Source organism: Aedes aegypti, chromosome 3, assembly GCF_002204515.2.
Source record: "Aedes aegypti strain LVP_AGWG chromosome 3, AaegL5.0 Primary Assembly, whole genome shotgun sequence".
Classification (NCBI taxonomy): Eukaryota; Metazoa; Arthropoda; class Insecta; order Diptera; family Culicidae; genus Aedes; species Aedes aegypti.
In genome coordinates, this window is record NC_035109.1 from 329,746,623 (window position 1) to 329,773,955 (window position 27,333).

General features: G+C 37.5%; 1 protein-coding gene across 7 annotated transcripts in view; it reads left to right on the forward strand.

Annotated features, from left to right (window-relative positions):
* The window catches only part of LOC5578353 (exostosin-1), a 538,741-nt gene that overhangs the window by 242,017 nt on the left and 269,391 nt on the right, over positions 1-27,333 (forward strand). The window lies entirely within an intron of this gene.

Consider the following 27,333-nt stretch of genomic DNA (forward strand, 5'->3'; position numbering starts at 1 on the left):
TTGCCATGTCTAGACCCTGCCGAAAATTTCCCTCAAGAAGGACACTTCCGCCCCTCCCGGAAGTTGTGGTTAGTCAAAACATAGCCTTCCCACTGTCTCAAACTCATCAACGTACAAAGTATCAACGAACCCGAAACAATTCAAAAACACCATATTCTGACGGTCTTCACCCTGAAGCTTCTTTCAGTCGGATCAGAAGAACAATAAAATTTTAATTTCGGTCGGTTGTGGTTCTGAGTGTCGTCGTCGTCACCATCCGGTTTACTAGCAGCGGACGGATGTTTAATATGTTGCACGATTCGACGAGTTCCCGGAAGCTGTGACGAGTCGAGTGATCTCTGCTCGAAACTTAATAACCGACTATTTATCACTGGTGACGACAAAAGCAGAAACCGACGATGACATCGAGGGCGATGGGGTCTCTTTTCCATGAGTTCCATCGTACGGGACTGGATGGCCGAAGGATTAGTTTAGTTTGAATTGAACGCTAGTTATTGACAAGGTAAAATATTATGTGAAGAGAACAATTTCGGATTTCTAAGAAGTTTTAATTCAATGTTGCACAGTAAGTTTCCGAGAAATTGGCATTATTGGTATTCAACAGTAAAATAAATTGCTTTTGATAGTACGAATATATTTAATGAATGGATGGAAGTGATTTAATTTGAAATATTCTACTTGTTGGCTATCGTCGGATAGAAATTTCTCAATAATTTTATTTGGTTAACATTGACCAAAGCGATTTAAATAACAGGTAAGCTTTGGAAAAGCAACATATATATGTTTTCTATACAGATTCATCCAGAAAACCCTTCAGCGATTATTCCAAGCATTCTTCCATGAAATGCTTCAAGGGTTCCTACAGAAAAACATGCAGAAATTTACTCTGGAAATACTCCAAGAATTCATAATTTTTTTCCATGGATTCCTCCAAAAATGAATCCAAGATTTCCAACAGAAAGCTTTCAGAGTTTGTGCGACAAATACTACAAAACAATTCACCAAAACTTACTACACAGGATTCCACCAGGCTTTTTTTGCCTGCAGTTTTTTGAGAGGTTTCCTCTGGAGATTTTTCTAGGAAATCTTCAATAAATTCTTTTATGAATTCCTTCAGTGTTTCCATCAAAGATTCTTCTTGGCATCTCTGAAGGTAGCTTGCGTGGTACTCGTCCTGAGATTTTTCCAGAAATTACAGAATTACAGAAAATACAGAATCTACCAGAAACTCCTCCGAGGATTTTTAAGGAAGTATTTCTTGAAGGAATGTTTCCAAAGAATCTACCGATAATTACTTAGGAAAATCTATAAGGAGTTCAAGAATTGCTTTCAAAGTTCTATTAGAGATATATTTGGGAATTTCTCCAGAGGATTCTCTGGGAATTTCTCCAGCGATTTCTTTGGTAATTCCTCTAAGGATTTCTCAAGAAATTGATCCATGGATATTGAGGAAATTTTCCAATAAAATCATCCAAGTTACTTCAGGGATTCGATCTGGAGGCATTCAGAAAAATGCTTTGTTTAATCCGTTGAATAAATATCAGTGGAATTCCTTGATGAATGATCTTTTGGGATTTTGTTATAGCTTCCTTGGAATACCTTTAGTAGAAAAAGGAATAATGTCTAGTTGAATCCTTCGCGGATTTCCTGGATGATTTTCTCGCGGGAATATTGTTCATTTTTCAGAAAAAAAAAAATCTTGTGGAATTTTTTCGATTAATTCCCTAGAGGAATTTCTAAATTCTAAAAAGAGAAATCCTAGTAAAACATTTGAAGTATTTTATGGCAGAACTTCTGACAAAACTGTGGAAGATTTTTCTGGTTGAAATACTGGCGAAACTCTGGTGATGTTCCCAGTGTTGACTCTAGTAAAACTTCTAGGGAAATTCCTCAAAAAACTCCTCTCTTGATAACTAATGTAGTCTATGAAGGAATTACTGGTGAAATCTTTATGGAAAATTGAGGAATCCCTTGAGAAATTCTGGAAGGACTCCTTTAAAGAATTCCAGGAGGAATCTCCGGGATAGTTCTCTAGAGAAACCCCAGGAAAAAAAATCTGGTAGAGTTTCTCAATAAATTCCGGGAGCAATCCGTAGTAAATTGCCTGATGGAACCCAGAATAATTCTCAGAGGAATTCCTCTAGGAACCTTTAGAAAAATTCTTGATAACATCCCTGAAAGGACTTCTGATGGATTACCAGAAGATATTCATGATGGGATCCCTGAAGGATTTCATAATGGAATCAATGGAAGAACTTCTGATGGAATCCCTACAGAAACTCCTAATGAAATCTATATATGAACTCCCCAAAGAAACTTCTAATGGATCCTTGGAAGAACTTCTGATGTAATACATGGAAGAAATTTCTAATGGAATCCTTACGGAAACATTCGATAGAACTCTTGCAATGACTTCTGGTAGAATTTCTGAAGAAACTTCTTATTAAACCCTGTAGGCAGGCCCGGATTTGGGGGGGGGGGGGGGTACCGAGGGGGCAAATGCCCCGGGCTACCCGATCAAGGGGGCCCCCCGAGAAGGAAAAAAGTGAAACACAAAAAATAATGAAATATTTTCTACATCAATGATTTTAAATTTAAAGACATATCGGAAACGATTTCTAACAGATGTTTTATGACATGAAATCGCATGTAACTGAATTTTTCAGTTTCAATGAAAACATTGCAATTCTCTGATGAAAATCATCGGAGTTATATTGAAAACTTTAAAACTCTTTTTAGTTTATTATACAGCAAACTGTCACAGTTTTCTGGAATACTGTCATAATTACAGTACTTTATGTCCTGGAATGATCATTAAAAAATTAAGATACTAAGTAATTCACAATTTTTTGTATTTGATTACCAGGGTACTGAAGCTGTTATTCTATCAAAAACATTCAAAATTCAAACGGTAACTCGATATTTCTTTATTCTACTGTACTCTTGCGATATATTTATAATTTTGTTTTAATATTTTCAAAGTTTTGTTTAAATATATCAATATTTACCAAAGCCCAGAATTTACCAAAATGTTTGACCCAAATCTACATTATTTAAATTTAGTTTAGTTCCCTGATCCCCAAATTACTAGCCCAAGGTAATTTGGATATGGTGTTTTTGAAATTTCCGCTCGAGGCCTTTTAACAGAGATTATAACTGTTGTCAATATCTGGGCCATAAAAATTATAAACGTGCCTTTTGAGCCGGCCTTCTGAAGACATGAGCCTTGGGAATGGCTTAAATAGCTAATTCTGAAAGTTGTTAGTTGACCGAAAGTGAAGTTCATGTGCTTTTCTGAAAGCAATGCTTCCTGTCCGCAAATACTAGTTGTATATCTGATTAAAGCAACGCTAGACAATCGTTTGTTCCTGTACCGTTACGAAAATGAAATTGATTTTTGAAGCGTATAGTTCAATCCAGTCGTAATAGGATCATATTTTTATAACAGTGATGGTGGGATATCAGAAATTTTGTACACAATAAAATAAAATAGCTTATCGATTTTCTCATTGCTTCAATAAGGATTGTCTTTCAATTTCAATAAATGAAAATATCTACATCAAAATTGTTTGATTGAGAACGATTCAGCCAATATTCAATTTTATGATTTATCATGTACACTTTTCAAGTATTTTATGCTGATGATTCATTTTGCACAACCTTAACGAAGTGATGTGAGTATAGTCATGTTCGAGTAATAATACATTGTTTTTAGTTTTCCCAATATATCATTTTCAAAATACTAAACTTGCCTATACCAAACGTTTCTGCTCATTTTGTGTCAAGGGCCCCCTTCAAGAGATCTGACCCGGGCCCCATGAATCCCAAATCCGGCACTGCCTGTAGGAATCCCTGATGAAATCCCTAGAAGAAATCTTGATGGAATCTCTACGGGAACCTAGAAGCACTTTTGATGTAATCTCTGGAATAGCTCCTAATGGAATCTCTGAAGGAGCTCTTAACAAGATCCCTATAGGAACTCCTGGCGAAATCCCTGGATTCTTGAAAATATGCCTGGCGGAACTTCTTATAAAATCACAAGAAAAAACTCTGATGGAATTTCTTGAGGAACCTCTGAAATAATCTCTAGAGGAATTCCAGGTACAATCTCCGAAGGAACTCCTGATGGAATCTCTAGGGGTACTTCTGAAAGAACGCCCCCCCCCCAGGTGGAATCTCCGAAGAAACTCCTGATAGAATTCCTGGAGGAACTCCCAATGAAATCCTTTGAGGAATTCTTGTTGTAATCCCCAGAAGAATTCCTGATGTAATCCCTAGAAGAACTTCTGATGTATTTCATGAAGGAGTTCCAGGTGAAAAGACTTAGATGAATTCCGGATGGAATCCCTATGGGAACTCCGATTGAAATTTCTGGAGGAATTCCTGATAAGATTCCTGATATAATCTCTAAAGGAATTCCTTATGAAATTTCTGAAAGCAATCCTGATGCATTTCCTTGAGTAACTCCAGATATAATTCCCTGGAGGAATTCCAAGTGGAATCTCTGCAGGAACTTTTGTTGATATCTCTAGAGGAACTCCTGATGTAATCCATATAAAAACTCTTAATGAAATCTTTGGAGAAATTCCTTATAAGATTCCTGATGGAAATTCTGAAGAGTCCCTCGAGGAACTCCTTATGACATCCCTTGAAGAAATCCTGATGGAATTCGTTGAGGAACCCCTGATGTATTTTTTTGAAGAACTAATGTTATAATCCCTGGAGGATTTCCAGCTGGAATCTCTGAAGAAACTCTTAATCGACTCCATTGAGAAGCTGTTGATAGAATCCCTGAGGAACTTCTGATTAGATTACTCATGGAATTCCTGACAGAATCCCTAGAGGAACTCCTTTTGATATCCCTAGAAGAAATCCTGATGTAATCTTCTGAAGAACTCCTGATGCAATCCCTAGAAGAACTTCTGCCGTAATTCCTGGAGAAGTTACATGTGGAATCTCTGAAGTAACTACTAATGTGATGTCTCGAGCAACTCATGATGAAATCCCTGGAAAAACTTCTGATGAAATTGCTAGACGAATTCCTGATGGAATCCTTTCAGGAACTTCTAATGGAATCAGTGGAGTAATTTTAGATGATGTGAAAGAACTCCTAATGAAATCTCAAGAAGAATTTTTGATGAAATCCCAAGAAGAACTCTTAATGGAATCCTAACGAAACTTACGATGGAGTCCCTATAAGGACTTCCGATGGAGTCTCTAGAGGAAACCCAGATGGAACACCTGATGAAATCCTTCGTGGAATTTGTATTTGAACTCGTGTTTTAATCCGTACTCCTGATCGCTAGAGGAACTCCTGATGGAACCCCTGGAGAAAGTAAGTAAACTTTGCATCATATTTTTTTTTTTGATTCTGTGGAGCGAAAGGTTAAACCAGAACACCCAACCCTCAAAAAAAAAAAGAAAAATCCGTGGTCTATGACTATTTTATAAAAAAAATGACGATTTAGTTTTCAACTTGAACTCAGTGATAACAGAATTGACTGTTGCTTTGTTATTTGACGAACAAACTCGACTGTTTTATGAGTTCTCAACGGAATGTGAATCCAATGAAAATTCAACAAATAATCTACACAGCAAAAATATGTTAAATTTACAAGGCACATATTTTTATGATAATCATGTAAGTCGAGTTATAACTGAATAGGGTGATGTGCTAGTATCCATCGTATTAAGCATTGATCAGTGAGAACTGCAATTTTCCCAGTATTGCAGTTAATGATGCTGATACAAACCGATGCCAAACAATTCTTTCTCAAAACGGCTTTAGCATTGTACAATAAAATTTTGATAAATCTTGATCTCTTTTTGGAAATAATGCAAAGAAAATGCATCTTACCGTATTCTCAATCCGTCGTATCGTTTTCAACTCCGTCGCAATCAGTTTCCAGATTCGTCTCACAACTTACGGCTCACTGTGTGTATTGAGTGGTTAAAATACAACATATCAACGCTATAACAAAATGATTTACTAGAATATATAGATCTACGGGCATCTCCCTCCATTCCTTCAGCATGATGGAATATACTAATTTCCTTTAAAATTAATTGTTCGTCATCACAATTCAGTCTGAACATATGAACACAATTCCTTTTGACCGTACAATTATGGCATTTGCTCACAGTACAGCGAAAACAACACAATCAAAGGAATCGTATTTTTACGTCGAGTGTCGCGCACACATTGATGCACACAAGCTTTTTTTCTCAGTACGACGGATTGAACTTTGTTTACATTCTCAATTATACGCGGCGGTTGAGGAAACTTCGTAAAATTTGGTGATTTATTGAAGTTTTACGGCGTGTGATTGTAATGAAATCCTTCAGTGAAGAAGTACGAAGGTTTTCCATAGTGAAAATAAGTGCCCGACGAAGTAAGTCACCCACGGGGGCGGGAAGAAACTTGTGTTGGAAAGTGTGTGGCTCAGTCGATCGCTAAGCATTTTTCTCAAATCGTGTTCGTCCATGCGATTTCGGTGAAAAAGTGCAAAGTGGATGATTGAACTGAAGTTATTTACCAAAATACAATAGTTTTATTGCATTTTTGGTGTACAAGTGTACACACCATAACAGCTTTCATAAAATTACACTTGGATAATGAATCTATGTTGCAGGTAAGTTTGAATATCCCCCGTAGTGGAACATTTAAAGTTTGATACGACGAATAGTAGCGCTTACGACGAAGAAGAACAAAACCCTATTCAACTATAAATAATGTAAACTGTCTCATTGCATTCAAAATAACTTGCAATCTTGAGTGAAACTGAAACATTTGATGATTTTGTATCCCACATTTGCCAATATTGCATGATTTCTTGCATCTTGAAACTGAAATTGCGAACAAGAATGCTCGGTTTACAGGATTCTACGCTGAAAATTCTGACAAAAATAATGCACATGGATGGATCGACGGCTTGTCATTGCATGTGTATTTTTTATGATTCTATATTCAACATGAAAATCATGTAAATCCATACCGTTTGCATACATCATTCTTTGAGAGAAGACGTTTAGCGTTCAATATTAAAGATTTTGCTAACAATGTTGGATATAATAGATGTGTTTGTAGGTTTTGTCTTTAAATAATACATGAGTAATGGCTTTGCATAATTGAAGCTGAAGTTACGTTACGTGTAAATCTAAGATTTTTTTTGGTGTGTACTGCGTCAATTGATTTCGTCTGTCTGTGACACAATGACTGATTCATGGCGAAAAATTTCATGCTTTGTTTGTCAATAAATGCCAAACGCGCATCAACTGCCCACTCTCTACGTGTCTGTCCTTCTCTTTCGCTTGCTTTCTATACATCATCTATCTTCCTAATTGGCCCTTACCAGTGTTGCGAATAAGCGATGCACGTTTTTCCAGGTGTTTTTTTTTCGCATCCTGCTTATTTAAGGGGACACGGGAGACCGTGTTATTTTTCCTATCTTTCGTCTCACTCTAACAATAATCATCAAAACTTTGTGGAAGCAAATCTCGAGTTTTAGTGAACCGATGAAGCTGAAAATTTATCGGGTTGTGCACTACATATATAGAATCATACTGATACATTTTTGCATCGATATATGGAGTGGTTCTTGGGATTTGCTTCTTGAAATGGATAGGGTGATTATGATGACGTCCCGTGCGGCCTTAATTCACGTTTTTATGTTCTGTTTGTTTGTTTGTCCATCTTCAAATGGAACCAACATGCTGGATTTGGCCTCAACGAGACGTGGATTGCAGTGAAAATATAAATCCACCGCCGCCACGTGTTTGTACTGGATCCTGACTGTGAGCAAAAACTCTGAGTGCTCATAAAACCGTCGAGTTTTTAACTTTTTTTTTCCCTGCAAACGTCCATCCCCAGGTCGCGATGCAAAACTGTTTGTAAAAGTTTTTTATTCGGTGTTGTTTGGATTGGGCTTTGGTGTGGTCGGTCGCCATATTGTTTGATATGCAGTGCAGACTGTCGCTGCGATGTTTTGGTCCTGGATAGGGCGCCATTCGACCGAATCGGGAAAAAAAACGAGTATAAAACTTTATACGCGTGATCAGAAGCCATAATTGTTGTCTGAAATGTGCGAAGTTGAAACAGACGCTGAATGGACGACACGGTTCGCGACAGGAAAAGAGTGCGCGCGTTTTAATCGTTGTTTTATGAAGGCTGTTTTATGACCGATTGGAGTGTGACTGGGGTGCTGATTTCCGGACACATTGAGGAATATGGATGCCATATTCATACTTCGGAACCGTCACAACGACTTATCGATAATGCTTGATGACAATGTCGGTTGGGTCAAGGCACGACGGGGTCAGTGGGATGACCAAAATCCGTTCCGACAACACAATCATCATCGGACATCAAGCTGACCATCCTCGTTAGCGTCATTCCAGATCCAGCCATTGTGGTCCACCTCTGTCATAAATTTTCGCTGTCGGCAGTTGGATTTGCGTCTGCTTGGGTGTGGGAGCAGGAAACTTGAGTGGATCAGCGTGTGGTGAGGAATCTCGCCCAACAATGGCGCAACATATAGCCGAAACGTGCACTGGGACGTGTGACAACGAATCAAAACGACTGCCTTGATAAATGTTCCGGGATGGAGCATTTTATTGAGTTAATTTTTCTCCCCGGAGATGGATTAGGATGTCTTCCCAGTTCCTAATGATGGTCCGAGACGCCTATGAGGTGCGAATAAAGCGGAACCACTTGGCACCTTCTTCGAGTTGTTTTTATTTCCTTATGATGCTCTTACATACACACTCCCAAAAAATCATGCGATTTTACGTCTTTTGGATGCACATAGAAGAAGCGAGCCAAATGACGTGAATTTTTGTCTCATATTAAATACGATGGTGTCTAATTCGGGAAATGTCAATCATAGCGGCATCGTTTTCATGTCCTTCATCATATAAAATTACATTTTTCTTTCAATACATCTTTCAGAACCCATTTTTACGTCATTTCATCACTTACATAATGTGCCACTCAGTCATAATGTGAATTACGTCCGTAGTGATTTTCATTATTTTTAAGAGTGTAAGGAAAGAAGACAGATTTTAGCAGAGACATATTTAAACAGCGAAAAACATGTTGAACGACGATCCAGACTGAATAATATATCTCAAATGTATCTGTGTAATTTTATAGTCGAATCCCCCAAGACTAAACTTTCATCTGATCAAATGGTGTTGAAAATCACAAAATGTGTGTTGGTTCAATCCGGACCTTTTGATATGTCCAATAGGGACCTCTTGATTTTAAACAAGCACTCAGTCTTTTCCAATAGCTCAACCGCGTGAAAGGCCTGATAAAACATCACAGAGGTTGTAATATTGACCGATTATGTCTTTGTTTCTGGTGCGGTCAAGAAAAAGTCTTCCAAAAGATCTAACAAATACGCTTGACCACCAAGAAATAAAGGAATCAATGAACCCTGAAAAGCATCTCCAGCCTAATTTGGATGCAGCTTCCCAAAATAGTTTGACAATACGATACAAAAAAAAAACGTTTACGAGTGCTGAGAACAATACAGTCAACTTTCCCTTACTCGATATAATGTGTTTAGATAGACAATCGGTCGGGTTGGAAAATTTGATCGATTGATTACTCATTGGTGGCGATCAGCGTCAACGGTTGTAAGGTTCGCTAGATTTGTGCTCTTGAAATTTTAGGATTTGGCTTCGATTAAATGTAAGTCGATACTTCTCCAACTTGATGTCCCGAGACTCGATGCTGTCTTTTTCAGTATTCCGTTCAAGTTCATCTTCTTAACCCGATAACCAAGACGCAGGGACGACACCGTCAGCGCTGGCTACCCCCACTGCTGACTGAGGAGCACACGATGCCCCGACAGACCGTTATTATGAAAAATAAATGTCCATCAAATCTGAGCACAGAGCTCGATTCTTCAGATCATTTTGCACCTCTAGGCCAATTTTTAAAAATATCCCTAGGAGGAATCTCAAGAAATCTTAATGTGTAGTTTTTTACCTAAAAATTCAATATAATCCAATATAAATTTTGCAATAGCACTAGAAACCTACAAAAACGCCCAAAAAGTTGGCCAAACTGTTCTCAAGTAGTATACAACTGTTACCATTGTTATGATTAGACATATTTACAACTGACTTAACTAACCAGAGTGGCTTAAGTTTATTCTTACATGGCTTAAACCAGTGAGCTTAGTTTTTAGAATGAAATCTAAGGAACACATTTCAATGGACAATTGATGTTACTTTCGATAAACGTGAAACATTTAATGCTGAATATTATAGATTAACAACTTATTTTCCGACTTTCACACTAAGTGACCAGTCTACCAAAGTCTGCTGTATTTATTTTGCTTAATAAAATTTGCTTCTTTGTACATCAGCTACTGGATGGTTACGTCTAGTTTTCCACCGAGTATTGCCTTCAGCACTTAACGTAAAAAAATACTCTGTTCAACATTCTCAGCCACAACAGGATTATAACTACCCAACCCCCCCCACCCATATGTCACAAGTTTTCGAAGATTAACAAAGTCTTTAACAATTTCAATTAAATTCCCTATAAATACTACTCAAGTATCAACATCCTATAGGACTTCCACTCTATATACCATTTACGTCGTTTTATTTTTTTTCGGGATCAAGCCAGCGTGCCTACAACCCACACAAGAACTGGGGTATCTACCCTACGCAACAACATACACTGTCGCACTCCAAAATCATTCCTCCAAAGCACGCAGTAAGACGACACCCATACCTAAGGCAGTGCAACACAATCGCACACTAATGCCTCATCACTGGCGGTTCCACTACTGTCCGGTGCGACCGGGGGGGGGGGGGTGCAAGACGGCAGTCAAAGGGGGTGTGCAAGACGGCAGTCAAATTGCGCCACGCAAACAACATTAAACTAACATAAAGTAACGGGAGAACATTTCCATATTCTAAACGGTCACTCTTTGGACTAATCAATAACTATAAACAGAAAATTCATTAACCAAACAGTAAAAATATTAGGGATTAATTGGGACGAAATATTTATTCTGAAAGCAAGCTATTTTGTGTATTGGTTCGTTTTATTTACATGTGTTCCTTTCCTACTCTTAATCCTACTCTTTCTATTTTCTCTCTCTTATCCGTGGTATACACGGAGCCGCAAATCCACCCAACTTCGACTTATTTTGACGCAATTCGGCTCTTCCGTGGGATAACCCAAATTTGGGTTAACTGATATATACCTATCATTAGGTTGTTTCCCTTTGACAGCGGCAAAATAAACAACTCAGTGCAAAAAAAAATCTACCCAGCGTTAGCTTTCGAAGTCTCCGTGATGGGTTAAGACAACTTAACATTAGGTAAACTAGAAAAAACCCAAATTTGGCTTATTCCATTGAACTTCGACGCTGGATCGGTGCATCTCTCTCTATTTTTGACAACATTGCTGTTGCGAGAGAGGCAAAACAACCCAACCGTGGGTAAAAACTAAATGCAGTTTACCCAAATTTTAGTAAAAAGTACTTATTTTTTTGGGTAGTCTGATTTCTCCGTGTATTAGGCATTTCACGGCGAAATTCTCTCTCTTTCGCTCTTCAACAAAACTTGAAAACAATGGTGCCAGTACCTGTCAACTTTGACAGGCAAGACGTCCAAATTATACTCGACCTTTGGTCGGCAAAAAACTACTACGATGCGTCCTCACCGGACGCCACACTCCTCAAAAAGAACGGTGCAAAAAGGAATCGACTCATCGAGTTATCACTGGCGACGGCTTCGGTGGGGTTCCAGTGCAAAAGTTCTCACGGAAAACATTGAGAGCGTTGTACAACAGGAGGCAGAGAATTCATCGGATAGTGTTGAACCGGAGGATGACCAGAATACATTCAAGGTCCAACTATTACTTTATTAGTTTGAAAACGGCCTCAGCGAGGATCAATCGACTGAAAATAGTTATTTATGCCATAAGTTGGAACATGATGATTTTTTTCAGCACGAGTCGTACATTTATCTAACGAGGATTGCCTATTGGTGTCTCAATATCCTTCAGTGAATAAATGAAGAAACCTCTAGAGGAACTTTTAAAAAAGCATTAAATTAGTAAATTTTATTTGAAACTTGTGAGTATTTTGAAGTGAATTGCCCCTTAATATAACATCTACCTACGCACTTTCAGAGCTCTGTAATGTTATCTATTTATAGCATTCAGATCCCTAAGACCAATTAGAAAGCTTACAAAATTTTAAACGATTGGCCTTACCAACTTTCATTCCTCATGTAACATGCGGGCCTCGCATGGACTAACCGTACCGTAAGAATCAGAGTACAAATAATTCCAGTGGTACCACTTAAATAAATAAAACTTTTCTTTTTTTTTTTCGGCAAAAGCCCTCGGTCAGTAGTTGGTGAACATGAAACGTCAAAGCACGCGTAGGGGACGAAAGTGCCAAAAATGTGTACCCCAAATGTGGAAAAGTTATAACAACTTTTTCCGTTCAGCACGGCGGCAGTCCCTTCCTTCGTCATCGTCATTACCCGTGTGCCTCACTTGGAGAAAAGTTTACCCAAGAGTGCGCGGCTTACGGGTACCGTTAAACGGGGTAAATTTGATCTGAACAATCTAATTATTTCAGTATTGTGTTTTGAATATTTTTTATTTATTATTTAAAGTCAAATTTTGGTTGGGGCAACTTTTATAATTCATATGTAAACACATGGAAATCCATAACTAATCTACTGTTTGATATCATTGCAGTTGGAACTAAATCGGAGCATATTGAAAAAGATGTAATTAATCAAAATAAAAAAAATAAATCGCTTATAAAATTTGAAGTGAACATGACAAACATTATTATGAGCCTATAAAAATTATATAATATGATATTTCTAAACATTCAAATGCTTTCATATTGAATTAAACATTAAACATCAAAATCAATAATTTTTTGAGTATACTTGCAATATTTTTCAAACAAAACCGAATTAATAATATGAAGCATTGCATACTTCTAGGCGTTCAACGTTATGTGGATTTCGGGCTTTGATAACAAAAATGGCCCCAATTTTTAGAGTGCTTTGCGCTAAAATGTTTGAGACCGAATTCAAGTTCTGCTATAGCTAGGCTGTCAAAGATAAGTGACGAACTCTTCAATGTTCCATCAAATAACTATCGTAGAACAGATTGTCTGTGAGCGGTACAACATGTTGAAATCTCATCTATTTTTTAATATTCGAGACTTTACCTCAGATATTATTGATTCCAACGAGAAAAGTTCTTACAAGAATACTTTTAACTTTTTCATTCGTTTTCTTAACTATTAAAAAGATTTCGGTTTATTCATAAATTTCAACCACCCACCCACTCGTAACGCATTTTGTATGAATGTTTTTCGAATTTTGTATGAGCTGTAACATCTTACTGACACCCACCCATCCCCTTCATTGTTATGAAATTTGTGAATGGGCCCTATTATTTTATTTCGTTTACTATTGTCATGGGTCACACATTATCGAAGTTACCCCCTCTTACAGTACGTGAGCAAGCTTGGTCGTTATTTTCGGCTAAGTTCCGCCCTTCAGTGGCTTCATCGTGTAACGAAAATTCCGTCCTGAAGCAGCAGGAACTGAAACTCTGGGAACTTGCCCAAGAAGGATGTATTACTCTGGTTGGGATCAATCGTGGCCGAAATGTGGTCAGCATCCGTTTCTTTCAAGGGAAGTGAGCAAAGTTTTTTTTTCGCCTCGGAACATGTGAGCCAAACTTGTTCGACAGTTTTCAATTATCAAACAACCGGAAAGTTAGCAAGTCGTAGATCTCGGCAGGGTGTGTTTGACTTTTTGGATGGAAGTTTAATGTTTTCCTAGGCGGAAATCAGTTCTGACGAATTTTGTGCAAGTGAAAAATTTCTTGATCGTGAAGAAAATTTCCACCATTTTGTTCTGAAACATAAATGCACAATCTAATATAATTCCAATTACACTGAAACCTTAATTTACGTTACTTCTATCTATGTACATTTCATTATGTAATTCTATTTTGGAACTTCGTGAATAACTTAATTCCGTTTTCCTAATAATACTATCTAAAGTTATTCAAATACCCATTTTCATATAGAACTTCAGATATTACAGTGAATGGGAATTGCATTCAAATAGGCTAAATGAAAAATGAGAAACAGAAATCTTAGAGGTTCATGAATAGACAAGATGACAAGAAGACAAGAAGACAAGAAGACAAGAAGACAAGAAGACAAGAAGACAAGAAGACAAGAAGACAAGAAGACAAGAAGACAAGAAGACAAGAAGACAAGAAGACAAGAAGACAAGAAGACAAGAAGACAAGAAGACAAGAAGACAAGAAGACAAGAAGACAAGAAGACAAGAAGACAAGAAGACAAGAAGACAAGAAGACAAGAAGACAAGAAGACAAGAAGACAAGAAGACAAGAAGACAAGAAGACAAGAAGACAAGAAGACAAGAAGACAAGAAGACAAGAAGACAAGAAGACAAGAAGACAAGAAGACAAGAAGACAAGAAGACAAGACAAGAAGACAAGAAGACAAGAAGACAAGAAGACAAGAAGACAAGAAGACAAGAAGACAAGAAGACAAGAAGACAAGAAGACAAGAAGACAAGAAGACAAGAAGACAAGAAGACAAGAAGACAAGAAGACAAGAAGACAAGAAGACAAGAAGACAAGAAGACAAGAAGACAAGAAGACAAGAAGACAAGAAGACAAGAAGACAAGAAGACAAGAAGACAAGAAGACAAGAAGACAAGAAGACAAGAAGACAAGAAGACAAGAAGACAAGAAGACAAGAAGACAAGAAGACAAGAAGACAAGAAGACAAGAAGACAAGAAGACAAGAAGACAAGAAGACAAGAAGACAAGAAGACAAGAAACAAGAAGACAAGAAGACAAGAAGACAAGAAGACAAGAAGACAAGAAGACAAGAAGACAAGAAGACAAGAAGACAAGAAGACAAGAAGACAAGAAGACAAGAAGACAAGAAGACAAGAGACAAGAAGACAAGAAGACAAGAAGACAAGAAGACAAGAGACAAGAAGACAAGAAGACAAGAAGACAAGAAGACAAGAAGACAAGAAGACAAGAAGACAAGAAGACAAGAAGACAAGAAGACAAGAAGACAAGAAGACAAGAAGACAAGAAGACAAGAAGACAAGAAGACAAGAAGACAAGAAGACAAGAAGACAAGAAGACAAGAAGACAAAGACAAGAAGACAAGAAGACAAGAAGACAAGAAGACAAGAAGACAAGAAGACAAGAAGACAAGAAGACAAGAAGACAGAAGAAGAAGACAAGAAGACAAGAAGACAAGAAGACAAGAAGACAAGAAGACAAGAAGAAAGAAGACAAGAAGACAAGAAGACAAGAAGACAAGAAGACAAGAAGACAAGAAGACAAGAAGACAAGAAGACAAGAAGACAAGAGACAAGAAGACAAGAAGAAGACAAGAAGACAAGAAGACAAGAAGACAGAAGACAAGAAGACAAGAAGACAAGAAGACAAGAAGACAAGAAGACAAGAAGACAAGAAGACAAGAAGACAAGAAGACAAGAAGACAAGAAGACAAGAAGACAAGAAGACAAGAAGACAAGAAGACAAGAAGACAAGAAGACAAGAAGACAAGAAGACAAGAAGACAAGAAGACAAGAAGACAAGAAGGACAAGAAGACAAGAAGACAAGAAGACAAGAAGACGAGAAGACGAGAAGACAAGAAGGCAAGAAGACAAGAAGACAAGAAGACAAGAAGACAAGAAGACAAGAAGACAAGAAGACAAGAAGACAAGAAGACAAGAAGACAAGAAGACAAGAAGACAAGAAGACAAGAAGACAAGAAGACAAGAAGACAAGAAGACAAGAAGACAAGAAGACAAGAAGACAAGAAGACAAGATGACAAGAAGACAAGAAGACAAGAAGACAAGAAGACAAGAAGACAAGAAGACAAGAAGACAAGAAGACAAGAAGACAAGAAGACAAGAAGACAAGAAGACAAGAAAACTAAAGTTATATTTTGAAGCGCAAAAAATTCTAAAGTCACTCTTAAGTTCTTGAAGTCAATTGTTACGCATATATGATGTCCTGTATTTCAAGTTGTTCTTGGATAACCCTAAACAATCGTTGTACTTCAAACTAGGTAGAATATAATTAAGTCAGTTAAGTTACTTTGTTCGAAATGCTTCGAAAGATCACTGGTTACGCTGGTAGATCTGAGGGCCTGTTTTCCACGAAGTTCTAGGCTGACCAAGAACACGAAGACAAATTAGCATATAGCTTTTTCAAATTCTACTTACGTACTCCCGACCCATATCGTAAAAGGAGGTTCCAGTGTACAACAGTTGCTCTTGTGGTAAGCAATAGGGTCCTAAAGGCCTGTCTCGATTTCAATGCCAAATGCTTAAGTTTAGGCTAAAAACACATGTTTACTCATTTTTTTAATGTTTTTCTTTTGTTTAGGTCCAAAAAACATTTTTTTTAGATTTTGTCACATTCCTTTGCTCAAACTTAAATTTTGGGTGTATTTTGCTTTCCGTGTCCCTTCTAAAATGTCAGATAGGAACAACCCAAGAGTTAAAACTAAAAGCCCTGTGGTGTTTTTATCGATAAAGCGAACGTCAAACATGATCAAAAGTGTCAAGGTTCATTTATGGACCAAATTTTTAAATTAAAGTTCAAATATGATGTAGCCGTTATTTGAGCGGGAAAAATTGCTAAAATAGTTGCAGTAACATGCTCTTTCGTGTCATTAAATAAAAACAAGATTTCATTAAACATTTTAGGACCCAATTCAAATCAACCCCAAAGTCCACTCTGTATTGCATCGCATGTGCCATCATCGATAAAGGGATTTTCGCGGTCTTTCGGCATTCGGCCGAACAAAAACCCCAACACTATTCCGACGGTTATGAACTGGTTTCATCCAGAAAAGCGAACGATGCAAAGCCTCCGCCGGATGGTCACCGATTTTATGAAGCCTATTTGTGCATCGTTTGTCGAATTATTCTCCGGCCACGCATAGTGGGTTGGAATATGCCCTTCGCAGTGCCATCGCTATAGAACTTCAATTATCTCTTCATTAGGCCCACCGTGTGCGACGAGCACTGACTGGATGCAGGAACCAATTTGCTCTCTCCACTGGGTTTATGGACAGCGAATCGAAAGACAAAACGTCGAAAGGACAAAATGTCGAAAGACACAATGTCGAAAATTAAGGGGTATATTTTGTAATTCGAGCGAATTCACGTGACTCGTCTGAAGTCATTGTCGATCAAAGTAAGCATGCATATTTCAGATGTCACCCGTCGACTCCCATAGTAATCCAGTCACATAGAGTGACAACTGTCGATAAGCTCGAGTGACAAAGCCAAGTCGAGCGAAATTTTTGGTCGACAGTGGCTCCAGTCGAGTCGTTTTTGATCGACTCGACTTATAAAATAGGGCCCTAATTGATTGGAGCGAAATTTTTCTTAATTAAAAAAAAGACATTCAGCCTTTTATCCCTCATATTTTGTTCTCCAACTTTTTGTCTTTCGACCTTCTGTTATTTCGACCTTTTGTCATAGCTTCCTCCACTGTAACCGGACGATCCGCATATTGGCGGAAGACCGCAGTCATCGTTGGAGCACCATCTCGTTCCAACTGTCGATTGGTTGGCGATGGCCTTCCGGTCACTTTAGTAGTGGCTGCAAGGAACAAACGAATGACCAACCAATAGCCTCAGCTTCAGTAGTGGTCATCGTGTCGATTCCGAACGTCGTCATCTATGGTGACGACGACGTCGGTGTCGATGCATACGATGGCGCGGGATTTTAGTTGAATTTTTAAAAGCTTTTTACGAGGCTCAATTGGATTGGATTATGTATTTGGAATCCGAGGGAAAAAATCGACAGATTGGATCGGTGAGCTATTCCGGGGTAGATAAAATAATCCTATATAGTATTGTGCATCAATTGTCTCTAGTGCTTCGTTTCATCTTTCCCTTCCTGCTTTTACGTTCATTCCAGGAAATAGCCTATTTCTCAAGTTACTGTTCACAGTTATTAACTGAGAATTACGAATTGACTTTTTACGCATTTTATATCGTGTGGCAGGCACTGAGATATTTTTTACTCCCACGAAGATTATAAACCTGATTAGAGCAAAGAAAGGAGCTGTTCAGTATTGCATGACGCTTGTTCGAATCTCGCAGTTGACTAAGGAAAGGTATTTCATGCTTTGTGTAGGAAAATGTTATGTTAAGAATTAGGTACGACTTTCAAAAAAACCAGTCACTTTGTCTGTTTCGCTAATGATATAGATAAGATATTGTTTGCAGAACGAAGCAAACAAATTGACTAGGCATATTGTGCCACGAAGTGTGGGTTCGATTCCCGCTCCAGTCGGTGGAAACTTTTCGTCAAACGAAAAATTCATGACTGAGCCACTGTGCGTTTTATATTGTACATTGCCTAATGTTAGTGATCGTTCAGTCTGTGCAGCCAGACACACAGCAAGAGTCCACACAATAAGAATAAAAGTGGCGATAAACAGACAACTTTATCGAAGTTCTGCGACCCGGATCGTTTTTTCGGATTCTACCCCCGTGTTAAGACCAGAACGGGCAAAATTCTGTATGTTGACTTATGCTGCCTATGCTGTGGGCATGTTAACGAGAAAACGGAACACAGTTAGTAAGTGAGCTCAACATAATTAAACAACACAACATAAAATGTTCATTGTCCACAGATTCCTTGAAAAAGGCACAATAAATGTGTCCGAAACGTCGGATGAAAACTTAAAATCCGTTTTTGAGCATAAGAGACTGAAGGCCATAACCTACAACTACAAGATGGTTAGTTTCCATCATCCGCTGAGCAGATGTAGACGTTCCTCCTTTGCCTCATGGCCTGCGCTCTCAGCTCCATTCAGGTGTTCGTCGAAGCGCTGCTTCCTCCTTTCGGTCACCTCCCGTTTGTCCGTCAAAATGCATCCTCATTCCTGCATTTATCGACTCGCGACACGAAGCGTTGAACTTCTGATAGCTTTTGATCCTAGTTTCTTTAGAAAGGCAAAGCTTCAGCATCATATCGTACTCCGCTCTTTCCGTGCTTTTACGTGTTTCGTTGATTTTCTGAGCTCGAACGCTAAAAGGCATAGCAAAGAAGCAGGTCAAGCTTAAGTTAGAGACTAGACAAAAGCGTTCCAATCATCGCAATCACTCGCCATCTAGCACTTCCCTCAAATGCATTTTGCGGCAACATAAAGAAAAATCTCTTCCCAACGGTAAACACTATAAACTTTATCACCCGTACCAGTATACCTCATATCGGAGAGCATATCGATTCCTTTTTTACGATTCGTCATTGTCGTCATGATTGCCGTCGTCGATGAGATGTATTGCGTTTTGCAGTGTAGTAAGTGGAAAATTTAGGCGATGAAGGCTAGCAGAGCAAAAAAATGGATTTGCGCTGCTGCATTCCAAACTGCTAGAGCGCAATAAAAATTACAATTCGGTCGTTTGGTTGTGAATGGGAAAATCGGCATTTGCAATTTGTCATGGTTAACATGAAATTGAGGAGGTGTGTATTCGTCATTACCACCTGCTGAGATGGAGTGTTACACTGAACGGGATTGATTTTCTAGCAGCAAAGAGATCACATGCATTATTTATCTTTATTTATGAGATTTTCAGCCCTAGGCTGGTGCATCTCAAATAGATCACATGCAGCCCAGATTCCTCTGTCAAGAAACGTCAAATGCAGCACGTCGTTCCTATGGCTGAGAAAGTGAAAAGTATTGCATTCGAAATAAACTATTATTTGAAACGTCAGTCAGCGGAACAGTTTTTCCAAAGATGCTGATAAATATAAACATAAGATTAGTCATTTATAATGTCTACTACGAATTACACTCAAAATGCCGTTTATTCTTCGGTGTGATGCAAACGCAATGGTTTTTTGCTGAGATGGTCATATGATAGCTTGAACGGCTTGCACAGGATTCACGCTATGTTTAAACCAACAGATTATGAAAATTGAATGTACCTCGGATTTTTTTTTCCGCTAGAGTTCAGTGATTAGGTTTTACATTAGTAATCGGAAGGTTTTGAAATATTCCATCGGTGAAATTTTGATTCTTTCCACTTCCTTATACAGCCTACGAAAATCAATGAAAATCACGTTTTCCTTCACATTTCAGCCCATACAAAATGTATGGGGAAAATTTCACCAATAGAATATTTTGAAACCCTCCGATTATGAAATTATAGACCAAATACTGATATTTAGCCCGAGGTATATTCCATTTGCATAATCTGTTGGTTTAGACATAGCGTGGGATTAATTTAGATACTGAATGGAATAAGAAAAACCTCAGCAATCGCAGAAAAAGAATACCGTCTCCGCGAGTCTCGTCTCAGCTCAGAACCAAAAATTCGTGTGCTCTTATGAATTCAAATCACATTAAAAGAGAAATTTCAAAGTTTGAGCTAAAAAAATTCAGATTTAGAGTTGGCAGAGGCGTCTTGAAGGTGAATTTTCAAGTTAGAAAAATGTTATTCAGTGAAGTCATCATAACTTTGATTATATCTAGCCAATTTTGAAACTTTCAGCACCACTATCTTCAAAATTAAATTTATGAAAACTTTGTAGAACATAAAATTTGTCTAAAATCAAAACTAGTTGTAATTAAAAGTAGTTTACTCTAAATTTTACTAAAAAAAATATCTTCGTCTGACCATAACTTGATGAATGCTCAATCGATTACAAATCTTTTTGCATGCTCTTGAAGCTTATTTAAATTTTTAACAAACTTTTCATTCATCACATTTTACTAAAAAAAAGTTTTCACCAAGTTATTCAACAAAAACTTCACAAAACTTGATTTTTTAACAAAAAGTTACAGTTTTTCCAATTTTTGCCAGTTCAACAATGTTTCTGAAGCTGAAACTGGTTATCCTCATTTGTCAAACCTTTGAAAAGGAATTTGCAACAATTTTACAAAAATTTTGAAACAAAAATATTTTTGCACGTGTTAAATAGTATATGCACTATTCAACTTGTAATTAAAACAAGATGCATTATAAACTGAAGTTTTATAGGAAAATTTCAATTTCCTGTGAAAAAAACTTTTGGGTAGTTTTTGTTGTATAACTAGTTCACAACCATTTTCTTGAAAAATGTGTTGTATGAACAGTTTGGAAACAACTAAACTTGCTTCAAGAACATGCAAACAGATTTGGAATCGGTTGAGTATTTATGAAGTAATGGTCAAATAAAAATGAATTTTTTAGTTAAATGAGGAAAATTTGGAGAAAACTATTTTTAACTAAGACTAATTTCAATTTTAGGCAAATTTTATACTGTACGAAGTTTTCATAAATTTACTTTTTAAGATAATGATGCTAAAAGTTTCAAAATTGGTTAGAAATTACCATAGTTATGGTGGCTTCACTGAAGACCATTTTTTAAACTTGAAAATTCACATTTAAGACGCTTGCGCCACCTTTAAATCCTAATATTGTTAGCTCAAACTTTGAGGTTTCCCTTTTAATGTGATTTGAATTCATAGGAGCACACGAACTTTTGGTTTTGAGAACTTTTGAAAAATAAGCCACACCCTAATAAGTACGCTTAAATTGAGACGGAATGTTTTGGTGAAAACTACGTAAAAAAAATTTAGCAACAATACAAATATTGTTCTTGTTTAATTAACTTTGATTCGTGGTTTACGGCTAACCAGCCGAGTGGAAGTTTAATAAAGAAGAGTGAAACTTTCTCGCAAATTTCACATCAATTTGTCCATTTAATCCAATTGCTAAGTAGGGGAACTTACGTATTCTCGGCAGCCCAAGCAGCTGGACTTTTAAAAAATACACAACAATTAAGCACAAGAATTAACAGGAGACACCTAAAACACACTTGAGCACTCTTTATTCATTAGTTATTATACACAAAACACTATTTTGTTCTCTATATCATCTGTTTTTCCTCGTCAAAGTCACGAGGCACTTGTTCTTTTATCGCCAATGCATTTACTATTATCGGCAACTAAAATGTTCTCTTCGGCAATCCAAAACTGTGTAAAAACGAGCTTATGTATTGGTTACTTTTCACATGTGTTGACAATGACTGAAATTAAACGTCACAAATTATGTTCTACTGGTTGAAAGGGCCAATGCAGAAAAATACAGACTACACTGAAAAGAGCATTGCAGTTATAAATACAGTAACAGAGAATCAAATTGAATGCACAACGCCACTTAATTTGTGCAGACTAAGGCGCCGTTCACACATTACGTAACGCTTTAGTGGGATGAGAAGTAAGCTCAAATGTTGCGGTTCATAGGGGCTCCTGGGGTAATATGCACTGCTGAGGCAAAACGCACCCTGTCAGTTTCTCTGAAATAAATGAGTTTTGAGAGAAAAACACTATGCGAATCGATGAAACGTTGCAAATTGTTGACACCCTGAGAAGTTGATACATTTTAGAAAACTTAACAAGGAGATAGAGCAATAAATTGGAAAAGCACGATTCTGATGTAACTTTCCAGATCATTTCACTTGTTGTTTTGAAAGCGATGAATTGAGAATTTTCACAACCTTTCACCATAAAACAGATGATTAGAGACTGGGTAAGTTGTTGATTACATGATTTGGCGAAATAACACAACGATTTCTATTTTACATAACATTTTCTGTTAAGCGCCAGGTTGGGGCAACATGCACTCCATCGGTTGGGGCAGAACGATCCAGTCCAAAATAAACTACAATCACGAAAGTTAGATTATTTGAAGTCTTTACCAACGTATTTATGCACAATTATATCATCTTATACACGAAAACTATCAAAAACTCGTGTTTTTACGATAAATAAAATTACGTTTCAAACACAATGGTGCACCTTGCCTCATTGTTGTGGTGCATCATGCCCCTTTGTTTAGGTGCATCTTGCCTCAATGTTGTGGTGCGTTCTGCCCCAAAAAGCGGTGCATCGTGCCCCGCATAAATCCTAATTCACGCAAAAGTAGTGTTTGAAAAAAGTTAAATTTCCCAACAATCTAAATTAATTATGATGAAAATTCGCTCAACACCATGTAGGGTGAACCCAAACCAACTATATTCGTGTATTAAAACACTACATACATGTTGTTTAGTGTTTATTTCGGCACATTTTCATTAAGTGGTGCATATTACCCCAGGAACCCCTACATATTTTTTCATACAAAGACCGTTACGGAGGGGGAAGGTTGTCGAAAATTGAACAGTTTAGCGTTACGTCATAAATGGACGCTGCCTAAATTCGTTTTCATTTGTTTCATTGAATAATTTTTGTATCAAGTCTCACTGTGGCAGCATTTCGGCTGTGGAAATTGACATGCCATGGTTATAAACTTGCAGCAGGTGCGATTCTAATCAAGAACCAACCAAACAAATAAGAACTTGCAGCGTGACGTCATTGTTAATTGGTTCATAATATTGTGCTCTGCAAGGAAAATCCACGGGATGGATAATATGGATTTCAGAATTGCGTTTGAATTGCGCGTAATATTGTCTGCGCGTTATTGCCACAACTGGATGTTGATTTAAAATGAGCGCCGGAATATTATCCCTTTTATTCGCTCCTGATCCACACCATCCATCCGCATTCAAACAACACGCATGACTTTTGTCGTCACGAAAGAAAGAAATCACAAAAGAGAAAAGGATGGACACACCGTCCTCTGGTTAGTGCCGACGACTGTAACTCATTACTTGCTACACACTGGTTTCCTCTCCTTTGAAAGAACTGAAAACAACGGCACCAGTGCCTGTCAAAGTTCACAGGTACTGTCGTAGAGAGTGACATTGGGCCAAATTATAATCTGAAATATATCAGCAAGCATTGGGAATATTAAAAAAAACTTTAATGTAGTATTCCTCACGGCATAACAATAAACAAGGCAGGCTCTTTACTGGTGTAAACTCGAATTTGGTTGTAAACATGTGACGTCACTTCTATCATACTATATACCATCAGGACCACTAGAACATTCGTTTTAACAAATTTGTTTGAGATGGATAGGAATGACGTCATCAAGTAGCTGTCAGTTTTCGGAATGTATCACCTTCTCAATACTGTAACCGTGGTAATCCTTGAAATTATCTACAACTACAGTCGAATTTCGTTCTTTACACTATCTTTAAGTGGGCTACGTTTCAATTGGGCTCCCATTAGTTGGGTTATAGCCCACCTAAAACGAAGGCAAACGTCATTTTCTGACATAAGACGCAATTTATCAATGTTGATAGCTCCGTTTTTTTTGTTTTATGTTATTTGACAGCTCAAAAATCAGCCCGATTAGTCAAAGTCTTGCACTAAGTGGGCTACGGGTTTAACGCAACGAACGAAGCTTGACTGTACCATCAAAATATTAGATTCATGGAACTAGTAGTTTATTTTTAATAAATCATCGAAAAAAAAAGCTTGAAAAAGGCTTTTTTAAATTTTGACTTTTGAGGCTACACAGATAATCTCGATTTTAGGAGGACGAATACTATTTTGAAATCTCACATTCCTGTCCATCATATCATCCATCATAGTGGAAAGCTCTTGAAAGGAACACGGCTCTCTTGATTTGTTCTTATTGCGTATCAATTCTACACGCAGCAAACTGGACTATTCGTCATCAAACGTCAACATCCCACCGCAAAATCGCTAGTGTTTGGAGGGGATTTTAACCTCCAAATTGCCAAATAACCTCCAAATCATCACCCCCAAGTTAGTTCTAATACCCTCCGTTATGTGAAATATGATGGCGCGTCGATCGTCGCAAGTTTATGTTTTGCCTTAAGAATGATGAAACGATTGTTGCAATACGAAAGCTGTATGTATCGTCTTAGCATCACCCCACATTAAGGCGTCGATAGACAAAAGGAGTGCGCACGAGCCTATCGATCACAAGGTTCTTGGAGCGATTCCAGGATGCCGCGAAAACTATTTTTGTTTCGGTTTTATTACGTAAATTTATGAATTTCAATCCGATTTCTTGTGGAGAATTTTCATAAGGGATTCCTATGTTTATCGATAGTTCACTTTCCTGAGTGTAGTTTGTTTGGCCCAATGTCACCCCCTCGAAGGGGTGAGTTTGTGCTAATTTTCATACGTTTCCTATTTAAAGGAAAATAATCAAATTTCAATCATTTGTTCAGCATTTGCAAAGTATTCTCATATTTAGCCGAACATATCATGCAAATTGCGAAAGTTGTTAAAAGTAATAATAAATGAGGACTTACGCATTTTTGGCCAAATCTCACCCCCAACGACGGTACTTGCGCAGTTGTTTTCAAATTTCTTTAAATGCAAAAGGTAAATAATTTCACTGTGAATTGAACTATTCGCTGAATGGCTCGATAAGGTTATGGTCTGTAAAGGTTGCTGCTCTTGAATGCTCTATCACCATGTTATTCCCGAGAGAGTGAATGGTAACATTAAAAAAATTCCGGTTGCGATGTTTCACGATATTTGTTGGTTTATGATTAGCACTCTCCGAATATTGTTCGATCGGCTTATTCGGATCAAAATCCAAACTTTGCCAGTAAAATTTATGTGCGTTCATATTATTATCAGTGTATGAGAAAATCAGAACAGACCCTTTGCAAATCAATTCACTTATGACTTGACACATAAACATCATCCTCTGATTCGCGACTACGAAGCTGCGCATGTTTTCTTCGGTTTTCTGTGAGAAAAACAAGGAGAGATGTTTTTTGCTTTTTTTTTTTCACGCATACGATGACAGTTCCTTACGAGGTTTTTCGTTGGTGCGAGTGCATTGTGGAATCTCTTTTTGCTTCGTAGTTGCGAATTGCCTGTAGAACTACAGGAGTGTTGCCAAAATACTTAACCTATTAAAAGTGGTATATTTTATATGTTTCTCAGTATATTGATGTTTATGCGCTACAATACGCAGATAAGGAAAGTATTGATAGGCTCAATTATTACCAATACATGCTTTGTTGCCTAATTCCAATAAATTGTTTAGTTGTGTTCGACTTTTTGTATGAGTTTAAATTGTGAATAATAAATACACCGCAATTGAATATGGTTTCCTGGCAACCTTGTCCAGTAATAAAAAGTGATTGCCGAGGAAATCAAAGTACATTAATTTTAATATGTGATTTGAAACATTAAAATTAAGTATTTTCGAGTGCTGTATATACAAATCGAAAGTTCAATAGTGCATAAGTGATCGATGCGTAGCTTTTGTGAAAAAATTGGTATTGGAGCGGAGAATTGGACCGTTTAAAGTGGTGAGTTTTTCTTAAGCTGTTCTTGTGTTGTTTTATTCGGCAGCTCACGAATGACGATAATTTTGTAAGCATTTATTTCATTTAATGTTTAAACCAATGTTATATAATATTTTCGGGAAATATGAGATCCACATGGAAGATTATAGTTCAAGGAATATGTTGAGTACATTGAAGTTAACTTTTGTTCCGTAGATAAATTCAAACAAGCACGATAAATTAGTGCTGCCGAAAATACCCTCAGGGTGCCGAAGCCATCATTTACCATCATATATGTAATGTTTAGTTTTTCGGTAGTTGTTACAATTTTTGTTCTTTCATAGTTCTTTTGCAATTATAGTATAAGGTTGGACCTTATAATTTTTTTTAGAAATCAATTCGAAGGCAAAAATGTATGACTTAGCGGAAATCATTCTGATATTCTATGAAGTTTACTCTTAGATATAATGTTCAGCTGTAGGCTCACTGTACTTCCTGCATAAACCTAATCATTCCTCCTGAGAATCTTTAACTTCATCCATAATATTTCCCTGCTCTCCATTTGTCTTATCTCACCAAACCATCCATGTCTAATAACCACCCACAAGATTCCCATATCAAGTCCAACACAGCCCTCCTTCGTCCTCTGTTCTGTCTGTATCATCAATTACCATCATCACAAAACCGTTCTATGCTTTCTGGTCCGGAAATTCTGTGTATGTGTGTCTTTGCGTTTTAGTGCCCTCCATTCAGCTTTCGGATCCATACATGGAGGAGACTGATTCTAATCTGATCACATGGCACCGAGTGTATCTTCACCGAGAGTGAGTGTGATTGAGTCCAGTCTTTCCTACTGCCACAAGTAATTTTCGATTCAGTGCCTTTTATTGTTGAAGTTTGCTCCTTGACCACCTTTCAACTCGAGGGAAGAAGTTGATCTTGCCGTTCGATGGCAGTTTGGGATAGGCATGGGCGTTGCCAGGGATTGTACGAGGAAGGAAGGCTGGTTTCGAACCATCAAGTTCGAGAAACAATCTAATCTATTGGCTACAATTCTGCTGAATAAACTTGTGTCAGAGTA